Raw genomic sequence first — 15000 nt, forward strand, 5'->3', positions numbered from 1 at the left:
TCGCGGTCTCACGCACTAATCCCTACAGGTGCCCGTTGTAGGCCGGCCGCCCTACCTAAACCAATCATCATATCGGTCCCTAGGCCCCATCGCTGGAAAGGCTCGGCTTCAAAACCGTACGTGGAGCTTCCGCCTCATACGGCTCCTCTAGGGATGGAGGTAGGCCCTGCCTTGTGCGGTTAAGGTTGTTGTACACGACCTCATAAGAGAGTCTTCCGTTTTAGTTTTTCTAGAATGCATGTATGGTTCTATGATTTAGATATAATCTGTCAGGTAGTTGTTCTGACCCTCAAACTTTCTCCGGTTTGTCATGGTTGTGCTGCTTTGTCCTCCTTCCTACAAGTCTCCCCTTTTCCGCTTGCTCTTACTGATCGCCTGTTCTAGACTTGCTTGTATAGGTTAGGTTCTGCACTTAGGCAAAGACGCACTGGGATAATAGGTTCTTGTGTGGGTGAGGTTGAGCATTCAGTTAGAGACGGCGATCGCAGGTTCGCCAGAGGAGAGGGTTTAGCCCGCATAATAGCAAAGCCCTCCTGCCCGCTTTCGCACAAGCCCAAAGGCCATAGGGGGCATCGCACACGCCCAAAGTCGCAAGAGGGGCACTGCACTGCTGCCGCCGGGCACTCCAAGCACAAGCCCCAAGTAGTAATAGGCGCCGTAGGCTCTCTGTATACTAGGGGCGGAGCACCAAGTAGTAATAGGCGCCGTAGGCTCTCTTACTACAAGGGGCGGAGCACCTTTACTACAGAGGAGGCCTATTTGAGCCACGTTACTGATAACCTAGGAACGAGCAAAGAATCCACCCCGACGACACTAGAACCAGAGGGCGGGGCATTTTCGGGGAGTAGCCCGCTGATGAAGAAACTTCCTGGCACATACATTAAGGGAGCCATTGAAAGGTGACTAAAACACCTGAAACTGGGACTACCCGAGCTAATGATAGAGGCAAGAACACTTTCCGGCCAGGTCCCATTGATTGATCATAACGATATCGTGGAAATGCTGCACGGACCCATATATATAGGAACAGAAAGAGAATCACCTTGATACTAAACCGGATCGAGCCCGGGATCTTCTTTGAAATGGGAAGATCTAGGATAGGCGGCCAACCTCCTGGAGAGAGCGATGTGCATGGACCAGGTGAGTAGGGATGCAGCTCCGTGGACCGCTCGTCGGGCCTGATAGGTGGTGGTATCACACCCTTCTCAAAGGAACCGTACGTGACACTCTCGCGTCATACGGCTCCGTCCCGGAATCAGGACCTCCCCTTTCCTTTGACCAACGGGTCCTCGAACCCCTCGCATGGAGGTTCCTTTTCATTCATTCATTGATTGATTCAAGGTCGCTTTAGCCATTGATTGACGGTATAAGCTAGTCGCCAGAAGCGAAGCTATCTTCCGGGCCAAAGAGTACCGTTATCTGGGCAGGTGCTCCTGCAGCAGCTGCAGCTGAATCTCTCCTCGGAAATTCTCCGGAAAGAAAGGCTTGAAGTTCAGAATCTGAAGTAGGGATCATTTTCTCGATCGTAACAGTCAACTATCAAGTGATTGATATGGAACTCTGCCGCCTTCAAATCCAACACCTAACGATGAGAAAGAAGGTTCATATGGTGTTTATTCAATCGAGGGAAGGAGCGCTTACTTATAGGAGGTATGAAATCCACATCTGTCAGAATCAGGTCATCGACCGGAGGAAGGAAAGTTTCTCATTATGAGTGTGACGATGGATTCGATTGGGAAGTCCAATGGCAAAAGGAAGGAGACTCATTAGCTCGTTATTTAGTACTTGACTCTTGTACTTGCCCTGGAATCGAAAAGGAAGAGTTCTCACTTATAGCACCTCAAAGGGACTATGTAACTCAATCCTCTCGTCTATAGCTCCGATCTCTATCTACGATGAAAGGGAACTGAATATTCAGGTTTCAGGGTCCTGAGAAGGAACCATTCATCTCTCTCTTCTTCATCCCCTCCCCGGAGAACTAGGACTCCGTAACCTAGGGTCAGCAAGCCAAGCTTAGGCTTCCCCGAGAGAAAGCCCATTTCATTTGGGTGGTCTTATTTGAAGTTTTTTCTTATCAATCTTTCCCTACCCGAGCTTGATTCCCGGATCATTTACGGTGGTTACGCCATGGACTTGAACCATGTTAAATCCCCATTGGACCCGGGAGAGAAAGACAATAGAATAGCAACTGAAACAACGAACTTCTCGCTCGTTCTGCTCAAACTCTAAAACTTTCGCTATGGCCACAAAACTTTAATAAAACTGCGCGAAAGGACTAATTAAAAAAGGGGAACAACCCTTAGACGTCTTTCTTTCGTACAATTTGATTAGAATCTTTGTGGGCTTACGTGATTCTCACAGAGCCAAACCATACCATTCAACCGTTTACCATGTAGACCAATAAGCGGCTACACTACTGTAGCAAAGGTAATACAGATGAAAGGACATCGGATACTCGTTAGAATACGGAGGAACTTTGGATCAAACAGAAGGGAGAACTAGACTAATGTACCGAAAACAATCAAAGTGGTAGGAGCGGTGAACGATACAGGAAATAAGATGCGCTTTCCAGTCCCGAGCAAAGATTGGAATAGAACTGTTCGCCGCCATGGATCATTCATTGTAGCAAGGGTGGCATAACTCAATCAATGGCATCAGTTTCTCAAATGGTCAAATGGAGCAATTTCCATCGGACTGAAGTTCTCCCTATCATTCCATTATGGACGGGTCTTTCGTCATTTTTGATGTGAATTTGAGTTGATCTGCCTCTCGCCTTGCCCCTTTGCTGAACTTGACGACGCCCCATTCTTTATACGTTTCTTCTTCTCCCGCTTCCCTGAGCTCCCTTTCCTGCAAATTGATAGACTGGAAATTGAGAGACAGACTGTTCATGGCGGGATAACCATGTTAGCTTTCTCTGCGGAGGGATAAAATGACCACGACTTCGAATTCATTAGTGTAGCACGTGATTTAAGCTAAACCATGAAAACTCAATCCGAAGTGAGCGGCAACATAAGCTGCTCCTTCTGTCCCCAAAGTCAAGTGGAAAAATATGGAAACTCTCACTGATAGAGATTTGCCAGAAGCAAACCACATCGATAATGGCCTATCTCGGAATGGTGGATCGAGCAAGAAATCCTGAACATGGTGGTCCCTATTAATCCATAGTTTTGGGCCGCTAGAAATCAGCATTGTGGTTGATCTGTCCTATAGTGCAATCCATAGCAGAAAAATCGGTATCGCTATCCTGTATGGTGAAACTGTATCCTGTTGAGTGAACAGTGATCTTGCATCTATGCCCGTACTCTGAAGCATAGCCATCTGACTCTCCAGCTTAACCATATTGGGTCTTCCCATTCTCCGCCTTGCACTCGCTGCGTGATTATTCGTTTGCTAGTGAAGCCTTGCACTCTCCTGGTGGTGGCCGTACTTAGTGTCAGTGATCTTACTTGGCAGCTAGCCCAAAGAGTCAGTCCAACCGTGATCACTGAGATCTATTATCCATTTTCTATGTCAATGTGTCTTTACGTGTGGAAAGGCGATTGCTTGCTTGACTTGATTACAGTTCCGGGCTTTGATCAACAAGACCAATGTGTGAAAGATGTCATTTTCGAGCCCTGTGGATGGAAAGGGAAGATTGCTTGCTGATGGGCAGTGGGTTGCCGAGGGCTGCTATTTCGATCCTTCCATAATATCAAAAAAGAGAAATCTCAAATGTATGAATGAACGGCCTAACATGGTCCGACCTTGACCCCGTATCCAAACCTTCGTTTTAGGCTCGAAGGCCATTGCTCAGGTTTTCAAGGTTGAGCAGTAGGCCGATTGAGATGCTTTTTTCGCATGAGGATGCTTGGGCAGTTTGTTGACCCCTCTCACTTCACGAATCAATTTCGGTATAAAGTTGAAGCAAGCTATCTTCTTCTCAGAAAGAGTACGCGAGGTCGCCAAGCTATGGATTCAAAAGTCGAGGCTTCAAAATCGGGCAGGTTCAGAAGGAATTCCATCGGCTAGATCTATGATCCATGGCTATCAAGTAGCAATAATAGCATAGTCTAATAGATAGTCTAATTGTCTTCTTTTCAGCTCTTCAAGTGGATTGAGAAGGGTATGGTACATAAGGTGGTCCAGGTGGGTAAGGCGAGGCAGACTACTTTGAGATATTTCCAACATCAAAAATGAAAGAAAAGCCTACATAGTACCCGGTTTTCTTGCTCCAACTAGACCGACGTCCATATATAGGTATGACTCTCGAATAAAAACCATATCTATGTAGGGACCGAACTTGCTGACCAAAACAAAGACGAAAAAGAGGGATTCTAGTTGTAAGATAGCTAATGAAACCATAGCTGGAATTGAGATCTCATTCAAAGAGAAAGATATCAAATATCTGGAGTTTCTTTTTGTCCAAGTCACTTCTCCTTTTGTCCAAGTCACTTCTCTTTTTGTCTAAGTCACTTCCTTTTTTCTTTGTGAGTATCGGGAATACCCCCATTCATAGGTCCGAGATCCACATCTATGAATTGAAAGGTCCGAATGATCAACTCTGCAATCAGTTGTTAGAATCAATAGGTGTTCAAATCGTTCATTTGAATAAATTGAAACCCTTCTTATTGGATGATCATGATACTTCCCAAAGATCGAAATTCTTGATCAATGGAGGAACAATATCACCCTTTTTGTTCAATAAGATACCAAAGTGGATGATTGACTCATTCCATACTAGAAAGAATCGCAGGAAATCCTTTGATAACACGGATTCCTATTTCTCAATGATATCCCACGATCGAGACAATTGGCTGAATCCCGTGAAACCATTTCATAGAAGTTCATTGATATCTTCTTTTTATAAAGCAAATCGACTTCGATTCTTGAATAATCCACATCACCTCTGGTTCTATTGTAACAAAAGATTCCCTTTTGATGTGGAAAAGACCCGTACCAATAATTATGATCTTACATATGGACAATTCCTCAATATCTTGTTCATTCGCAACAAAAGATTTTCTTCGTGCGTCAGTAAAAAAAACATGTTTTTTTTGGAGAGAGATACTATTTCACCAATCGAGTCACAGGTATCTGACATATGAATACCTAACTCTTTTCCACAAAGTGGTGACGAAACGTATAACTTGTACAAATCTTTCCATTTTCCAATTCGATCCGATCCATTCGTTCGTAGAGCTATTTACTCGATCGCAGACATTTCTGGAACACCTCTAACAGAGGAACAAATAGTCAATTTTGAAAGAACTTATTGTCAGCCTCTTTCAGATATGAATCTATCTGATTCAGAAGGGAAGAACTTGCATCAGTATCTCAGTTTCAATTCAAACATGGGTTTGATTCACACTCCATGTTCTGAGAAATATTTACCACCCGGAAAGAGGAAAAAACTGAGTCTTTGTCTAAAGAAATGCGTTGAGAAACGGCAGATGTATAGAACCTTTCAACGAGATAGTGCTTTTTCAAATCTCTCAAAATGGAATCTGTTCCAAACCTATATGCCATGGTTCCTTACTTCGACAGGGTGCAAATATCTAAATTTCACCCTTTTAGAGACTTTTTCAGACCCATTGCCGATACTAAGTAGCAGTCACAAATTTCTATCTGATATTATGCATGGATCAGATATATCATGGCCAATTCCTCAGAGAAAATGGTTGGCGATTCTTCCACAATGGAATCTGATAAGTGAGATGCCGAGTAAGTGTTTACAGAATCTTCTTCTGTCCGAAGAAATGATTCATCGAAATAATGAGTCACCCGTTCTATTGATATGGAGACATCTGAGATCACCAAATGCTCGGGAGTTCCTCTACTCAATCCTTTTCCTTCTTCTTGTTGCTGGATATCTCGTTCGTACACATCTTCTCTTTGTTTCCCGAGCCTCTAGTGAGTTACAGACAGAGTTAGAAAAGATCAAATCTTTGATGATGGAATCATACACGATTGAGTTGCGAAAACTTCTGGATAGGTATCCTACATCTGAACAGAATTCTTTCTGGTTAAAGAATCTCTTTCTAGTTGCTCTGGAACAATTAGGAGATTCTCTGGGAGAAATACGGGGTTCTGCTTCTGGCGGCAACATGCTATTGGGTGGTGGTCCCGCTTATGGGGTCAAATCAATACGTTCTAAGAAGAAGGATTTTCATATTAATCTCATTGATATCATCGATCTCATAAGTATCATACCAAATCCCATCAATCGAATAACTTTTTCGAGAAATACGAGACATCTAAGTCGTACAAGTAAAGAGATCTATTCATTGATAAGAAAAAGAAAAAACGTGAACGGTGATTGGATTGATGATAAAATAGAATCCTGGGTCGCGAACAGTGATTCGATTGATGATGAAGAAAGAGAATTCTTGGTTCAGTTCTCCACCTTAACGACAGAAAAAAGGATTGATCAAATTCTATTGAGTCTGACTCATAGTGATCATTTATCAAAGAATGACTCTGGTTATGAAATGATTGAACAACCGGGATCAATTTACTTACGAGACTTAGTTGACATTCATCAAAAGTGTCTAATGAATTATGAGTTCAATAGATCCTGTTTAGCAGAAAGACGGATATTCCTTGCTCATTATCAGACAATCACTTATTCACAAACCTCGTGTGGGGCTAATAGTTTGAATTTCCCATCTCATGGAAAACCCTTTTCGCTCCGCTTAGCTCTATCCCCTTCTAGGGGTATTTTAGTGATAGGTTCTATAGGAACTGGACGATCATATTTGGTCAAATACCTAGCGACAAACTCCTATGTTCCTTTCATTACGGTATTTCCGAATAAGTTCCTGGATGACAAGCCTAAAGGTTATCTTATTGATGATATCGATATTGATGATAGTGACGATATCGATATTGATGATAGTGACGATATTGATGATGACCTTGATACGGAGCTGCTAACTATGACGAATGCGCTAACTATGTATATGACGCCGAAAAAGGAAATGGACCGATTTGATATCACCCTTCAATTAGAATTAGCAAAAGCAATGTCCCCTTGCATAATGTGGATTCCAAACATTCATGATCTGTATGTGAATGAGTCGAATTACTTATCCCTCGGTCTATTAGTGAACTATCTCTCCAGAGATTGTGAAAGATGTCCCACTAGAAAGATTCTAGTTTTTGCTTCGACTCATATTCCCCAAAAAGTGGATCCCGCTTTAATAGCTCCGAAGAAATTAAATACATGCATTAAGATACGAAGGCTTCTTATTCCACAACAACGAAAACACTTTTTCATTCTTTCATATACTAGGGGATTTCACTTGGAAAAGAAAATGTTCCATACTAACGGATTCGGGTCCATAACCATGGGTTCCAATGCACGAGATCTTGTAGCACTTACCAATGAGGCCCTATCGATTAGTATGACACAGAAGAAATCCATTCTAGACACTAATACAATTAGATCAGCTCTTCATAGACAAACTTGGGATTTGCGATCCCAGGTAAGATCGGTTCAGGATCATGGGATCCTTTTCTATCAGATAGGAAGGGCTGTTGCACAAAATGTACTTCTAAGTAATTGCCCCATAGATCCTATATCTATCTATATGAAGAAGAAAGAATGTAAGGAAGGGGGTTCTTATTTGTACAAATGGTACTTCGAACTTGGAACGAGCATAAAGAAATTAACGAGACTTCTTTCTCTTTTGAGTTGTTCTGCCGGATCGGTCGCTCAAGATCTTTGGTCTGCACCTGGACCCGATGAATCAAATTGGATCACTTCTTATGGATTCGTTGAGAATGATTCTGATCTAGTTCATGGCCTATTAGAAGTAGAAGGCGCTCTGGTGGGATCCTCACGGACAGAAAAAGATTGCAGTCAGTTTGATAATGATCGAGTGACATTGCTTCTTCGGTCCGAACCGAGGAATCAGTTAGATATGATGCAAAATGGATCTTGTTCTATCGTTGATCAGAGATTGATATATGAAAAATACGAATCGGAGTTTGAAGAAGGGGAAGGAGAAGGAGCCCTCGACCCACAACAGATAGAGGAGGATTTATTCAATCACATAGTTTGGGCTCCTAGAATATGGCGCCCTTGTGGAAATATATTTGATTGTATCGAAAGGCCCAATGAATTGGGATTTCCCTATTGGTGGGCCAGGTCATTTCGGGGCAAGCGGATCATTTATCATAAAGAGGATGCGCTTCAAGAGAATGATTCGGAGTTCTTGCAGAGTGAGAATCTCAAGTTCAAAAAGTCATTTTAGCCAAACAAGCAAAGGAATGAGCGCCTCGCCTTTACTCTAATAAGGGCGTTAGCGCAGTGCGAGTTACGGAACACATTTTTGCTTTGCTATGCTACTAATACGCGTATTTGCTCTGCTATTCTGCCCTCACCTCTCCAGCTGGGCGTAGACTCTTATGGGAAGAACTGCTATCCGTGCGTCAGTTGTAATCTCTCCCTTGGTGTGTGGGTGGGGATTTCACACGACCCTTCTTCTTGCGGATAAAAAAGGGTGGCAGAAAAGGCATTTTTTGTAGCATGGAGGAGTTTGCTGACTTCATTCTGGTGGCCAGTCTGGTTGAGCTTCCTCTGGGTGGATCTGACTATACTTAGACCAAAAGCAAGGTGAAGCAAACATTCAGCGCAGGTTAGATCGCTTTCTTATATCCAATGATTGGGACATCACGTTTCCCCATCCAAAGAGCTAGTTCCCGATCCATCTCTGACCACCCCCAGCAAGCTACGCACACTTCTAGCGCACAAGCCCCTTTACTCTGCAGTAAGCGCACAAGCCCCCCTATGGAGTCAAGCTGGCTCGCTTCGCTTTGAGAAGCAAGTAACTTCACTTCAAGCTGGGTAAGGGAAGGCAAGGAAGTAACTGAGGGAAGGGACCTTTACCATTTCGCTTCTTCAAGCTAGTAGCCTTTGTGCGGCTGACTCCTGCCTTTCTCAATCATTATGATGAGTGCCACATCTCTAAGCCTCGATCTCAATCTGCTATGCTTACGCACAAGACTACCCCTCTTCCCGAAAGCTTCGCGGGCACTAAAGCTGCAAGTAAGCTCACGGGCATACGCGATAGGGCACTAAAGCTGCAAGTAAGCTCTCGGGCTCATGCTTGCTACTGCTCTCGGGCACGCACTGCGCTCCTGCTCCTCGCTCCGTTCAACTCGTGCTTCTTCTTCTCTATCTTATCTTAATTTCGTATATAATAACAGTGTCTTTCTTCATTTAGTAAGCTAGTTGATCGAGAAACCTGCGCCCAAAGTGCTTTCGCGAAAGCCGGTCACCGTTTGGCTAAGATCCTTGATGACTTATGAAGAAAGCCAGACTTCAAACAGTAGGGCAAAGAACATAACATTATAATATGAATGATATCTGAGAATAATAGCTAAGTGTAGCCTGTGACCTTCAAAGCTTGCTCAATTCTCCTTCCCTTTCCCTTCATATTCTGTTGAAACTCATTCCCCTACCCCGGCAACTCACTCTTTGCCAGTGAAGTCCTCCCACATCTTGACCCACTCGCTCGCTATCTACCTTCCCCACCGCCCTTCTTCAATAATTTCCGAGACCTTCGCAACACTAGACAAAGCGGTATCATTGCGTAATCTATCCCCAAAAGAATCAATAAGGCGGCCCACCGGGAGCCACGGGTCGAACCATAAATTAGTGGTGGACCCATCTCCAATGAGATGTCGGATACACCATGTAGCGAAGTCCCTAACACGAAGAATGCCTCGCCAAGCCCAAGAACAATCCCAAGGAATCTCTTTTTTCTTTTTTTATTATAATTAGAATGAATTATGAGAATAATTCTAATAATAGCTAAGCGGGCACTAAAGCTGCAAGTAAGCTCTCGGGCTCGGTTTTTCCTGAACCCATAGTTCTAGTTTCTCTCGAAATAAGATATTTCTTTTCTTCCGAAGTCGCATTTCCCGCAGCAGCATCCAAAGCAGCAGCTAAAGCCTCATTCCGGACTGAGACCGTAGAAGAGTAATCATTTACCTAGGTCACTTGCCGAATCTCAAGGTAGAGACGAAGCTTCCGAAGACCCTGAATCCACGGGTCCAGGTAATGTGAATAGATAGGTATAGGCCCTTTCGGCCTGACCGAACTGAAATCAAAGGGGCGCAACGGCTTTTCATAGGCGGAGGCTTGAGCGCTTTCTGGCTCGCTTCAAGCCTGAAAACGCAAGATGTTTTCTTTCTACTTGGCTAAGATGTCTTCTTTCTTTCATTCTCATTGATGAATGAATTTGCATTTCATTCTTTCATTATCTTTCTAAATTGATGAATGAATTTGCAAGGATGTCTTATTTCTTTCATTAGAATTTCTGAAATTCTTTACATTTCTTTCTTGAATTCTCATTTCTAAATTCCTTTTTGAACGAATTATATGTATAATTCTTCTTCTTTTTAAATCTATTTTACCCCGTTGCTTGTACTTTGATTGTCGAGATTGGGTTGGTGTTCAGTGTACCTATCTGTATCGAAAATCAAAGAATGAAATTACAATGAATGAAATTGAATTTCAAAAGAAAGAAAAAGAATGCCAAACGCGCTACGGCTTTCGCGCTTGAGTTTGATTGCTCCCTGCATTCGGGGTGAATGAGCCAGTTCCGTTCTAATCTGAACGGGACGGGATAGGACCAAGGGTAGGAGACTGATTAATCCGGGCGGAAGTCAGATATAGAATTAGGAATCACTTGACGTTTGACCTTGACAAAAGACAGCGCCTCCTCACTTACTAGCATACGATCAATTCTCTCCAGAATTCTATCTCTTCCTCTCCTTATCTTTGTCCAGGTGAAGAATCCACTTGATGGAGACCAGAAAGAAGAGGCTTTCCTGGAAAGATTAGAATTCCTCTATTAGATTAGCATTCCCCAATCTACCGCCGCTGCTATCTTAGACAACTATTGAAGTGAAGATCCAAAGGCGAACAGCCACCTAAACGAGTTCTGCGGCTACCGACGATCGCAAGTTTGGTTGGTAAGTAGGCTTTCGAGGCTCAACTACTTCACTAGCTGAGGCACTTCTAGCGGACCTACCGATCATGCAGGGGAATCCAGCAAGAATAGGCCAAAAAGCGTAGGCTTGTTTCCTGCGCTCACGCCTGCGAGCGAAGCGCTCAAAGCGATGCGAGCCAGCTTGTAGTAAGAGGGGGGCACTTGCAGCCTTATCTCGCGTTTTCACTGCCCGCCGTACGTGACTTAGCAAGCGTTTGGCATTCTTTTTCTTTCTTTGTTTTATTTCAGAATGAGAATTGAAGAAATGAATTGAATTTCATTCTTTCATAAATAAAACATATTACAATTTAAATTGAATTTTGAGCTTCAATTTTCTAACTTTCTATTGCTCTCCTTGCACCCTTTTGTCTCCTTGTCTGTCTTCCCTCTCTTCCGGTTGTAAGAGTCAAGTTGTGCCTATCTAACGTTATCATTCGAATCCTTTCAATTGAGTGCTTTCCTTCCGTAGGACTCGGCTGTCCAGTTAGTCTTGCTTCCTATTTTGTGCCCTATCCTAAACGAAGAAGGGTTTCCTCCCGCTGTAGGTAATCAAGTGCCTACAGTACGCGAGAAAATAGGAAGAAGCAGTTTCGCAAAATCTAATGATTACCTGTCTTCTTCTTCTCGATAAAAAGGAGGATCAGTCAGAACCCAGAAGCGCTGCTATCAGTTTATGTGTTCATATCCCTTCCAATAAGTAGAATGTAGTATTTTGAGTAAGGATGCATCATAGGAAGGATAAATCTAGCAATTACCTCACCTTTTCGCACCAGATAGTTCGTATACCACTGGGTGATTTTTCCATGTGAAATAGATGGGCCATAGATAGCTAGCGGTAAGAGATCTACCTTGGGATGGTACTCGTGAAAAGCCTAGTCAGTAGTCCCAGTACTGCCGAAACTGGGTTAGAGATGAGATGGATCAGTAGAACATGTAATTGGACCTTAACCTTAGGAGCCTAATCTGTATAAATCTAGTAGTGCTATTCCTGGGCCATATCTACACAGTTCCATTGGTTTTTCCTTCGCGCACGATTAAAAAGTTGTAGTGAGAAACCGTATCATCGTTTTCACACAGCTCACCCAGAAAGAGTTCAATCCTATACTCTCTTTATAACTTCTACACTTCGCTTTCTCGCTTCTCTTTTTTGATTTTTCACTACTGTTAAATCCTGTAGCGCCGGTCCCTACGGACCAGAAACCTGTTCATTTTCTTCGCCAGGTGGCTATAATTCTTAATATTATAGTATGGTTATGGGAGTCAGGGTCGTCTCCTCGGCTGCTACCTTCCCCAAGGCCGGGATTGCGTCTGTTCGGGCTTGGGCGGTTTTTCTCCTTTTTTTCTATTCATTGGGCTTTCTTTCTGATTCCCACTCCTTGCTGCAAGAAAGAACCTTCCTTCGGATCTTTGGGCGGTGTTTGGACTTAGGATAGCCCCTCTCTTGCTCGCGGGGCAATAACAATAGCCGGCAGTGTCTGCTCATCTGAAGGTCCCTCTTTTGCTCGCTGGGTCTCTTCCTTCGTCTCTTCACTTTCCACGATCCTTCTTGGGCACATTCGTGATAGGTGTCCATGTTCGTGGCGGATCATGCACCCGAAGGGAACGGCACCCTTTCATAGTCCAGGATACTAAATGGTATGCCTGGAACTAAGAGGATTATGGATTCTGGCAGGCCTTTGTCCAGCCGTGACACATATCAAGGCACCTTTTTTGACTCCTTGCTTGTCCAGAGGGCTCCCTGCTTTAACAAACTCCCCTGCCTAATAGAAAGGTGCTTTCTGTTCGCCTAACCTAAGAAGTCACTACTAATAGCTGTTCGCCTACTTACTAGACTCTAGTAGGCTACCTGAATCTATTGAACATTTATCTTATTTGATTTGAGAATCTTAGTTAGAGATTTTGAATACACTATAGTGAGGAGATTCTCCTGTTTCGTATTCTTATGATGATTCGGATGCCGATGCTGATGTTGATGTTTCCTCGCGACCAACCTTCCCCTCTTCCGGTTATGGTAAGAGAGTCTGTCCCTCTGCTCCTATTGATTTTGGTTCTAAACCCATAGAGTCGAGGACTGGTGTTGTTGGGTTGGTTACTTAAAAACCACAAACGGATGGCGCAAGAGCAGCTGCGGCTAGGAATGAGAAGGGCGGTGGATTAGCTCGGGTAGTCTCAGTAGCGGAGAATATTCCCATGATATGTGGTTCCGTCAGGCGGGACTCCTACATTAGCGAAGAGAGCTCTCACAGGCCTTGGAGGACCGAACCCATACGCAGAGGAAGAAGCAACGGCCCGCATGGCCACACCAACCCTTTCGCGCTAGGCGAGGCTCTGTAAGACCTCGCGTTAGCGCTTTAGTTTGATTGCTCCTTTGATTCGAAAGAAAGGGGCGTTGTTGATTCGTTAGAAACGGCAGGATCCATTGGCTAAAAAGAAACCTGAGATGTTGGTTCGACGTCTGAAACAACAGCTTAAGATTAGGACTATGAAACCTCTGGGACTGATTCCTCGGGTAGATCAAATTTCTCATTTCAAGGTTGGTGAATGGACAAAAAAGAACCTTCGAACCATGCAGGACAGCCTGTCACGCTTAAGGTGTAAAAAAAGAAAGTAGGCCAGAAACAGAATAATCGGTTGGTTCGATAGAAACTGTTAGATCTGTTTGTGTTTGCTAGGAAGAAAAGAAGAAAGAGGAGGCTATAAATGGTTTGGCCGATGCCGATTCGTATGGCAATGCGGACTCTAGATGTAATGAAAAAAGAATCTTTTGACTTTTTTCGCATCCATGAAATCAGATAAATGGGAAATGAATTATCCAGAAATGGATTGGAAAAAGAAATTCAATTATATTATTCAGGACTCAAAATAAAAGTCAAGTCAGGCACTGCTGTGATGACTTACTTCCACACTATGGATGTACTCAAAAAAGTGAAAGCAGGACATGAGACATCATCTTTCTTTCTCAATCGTATCCGTAGCTCCAGACTCCTTGGATTTTCTTTTATGCTTAACGAAAGTTAACGAAAGGAAAGAGGCCTCGGCCACCAATGCCAATTGGGCCCAGAGATGATTTAATCAGCTTGATTGACAATATCCTCGTTAGCTCCCCACCTTTGCCGGACACAATGCGTTGTTGAGTTGATCGATGCTTCGGAATCATTCATAGGAAGAGAAATCTGGTAGTGAGAACTATCGTTTCGTAATGCTTGCGAAAGAAAATAATCGAAGTAATCAACCCGTCCGAATAAGGACGACATCTTTCCTCTTTCTGGTGGTACCCCGGTGCAGTCACAGCACAGCCAACAAACCATTTTGGATTCGATAGCAGGCTTATAGCTCCCATCTGGAAATGGAAAGAAAAGAAACATGGATGCATCCGCCCGGGTACACAAGCTTCGTAACAACCAGTCAGCTGATGCCGGCAAGCTCATTCGTGTAAGCGAACCAGTGGTTCCCGACTACAAAGGATATCGTTACTCAACAGTACTCGAAGTCGTCCAACCATCCTGCAATTCCTTTAAGGAACATGGTAAAAGCCCGATGAAAATCATTCCCTCCCTTCGGTCGCCTCGCGCGTATTCCCACGTGTGCTCCTATCTGGCGTGCGCTTACACACCGAAGGCTTTGCGCAGCCCCTTTCAGCTTGCATTCTCCGGCGTGGTTTGCCCAATTCTGTGAGTTAAAGGGTGAGTGCAGATCCTTTTGAAATCAATGTGGCGAAGCGAACTAGGTGACCTCAGAGGGGGGATGCACCCTAATTCCCTCAGGTCGAGTTCAGCTGGACGAGTTACTTAGTTTGTAACGTCAGATACAAAGGGAACTGAACTGTCAGATCGAGTGAGGAAAGACTTAGTATGGCTCTCGATGGATGCGAGATAGATGTTAAATGCATCTTGTACCGGGGATCAGATATGAAGTTTCGAATCTTGACTTGACCCAATGCCAGCTATATAAACAAGTCCTGCTAAGCAAGCTCAACTCAAAGATGCTCGGTTGAATGAACGGGAAGCTGCGGAACCAA

Source organism: Aristolochia californica, unplaced genomic scaffold (assembly GCF_029961685.1).
Source record: "Aristolochia californica isolate CCGP_79_NKW_82.1479 unplaced genomic scaffold, dmAriCali1.0.hap1 SCAF_76, whole genome shotgun sequence".
NCBI lineage: Eukaryota > Viridiplantae > Streptophyta > Magnoliopsida > Piperales > Aristolochiaceae > Aristolochia > Aristolochia californica.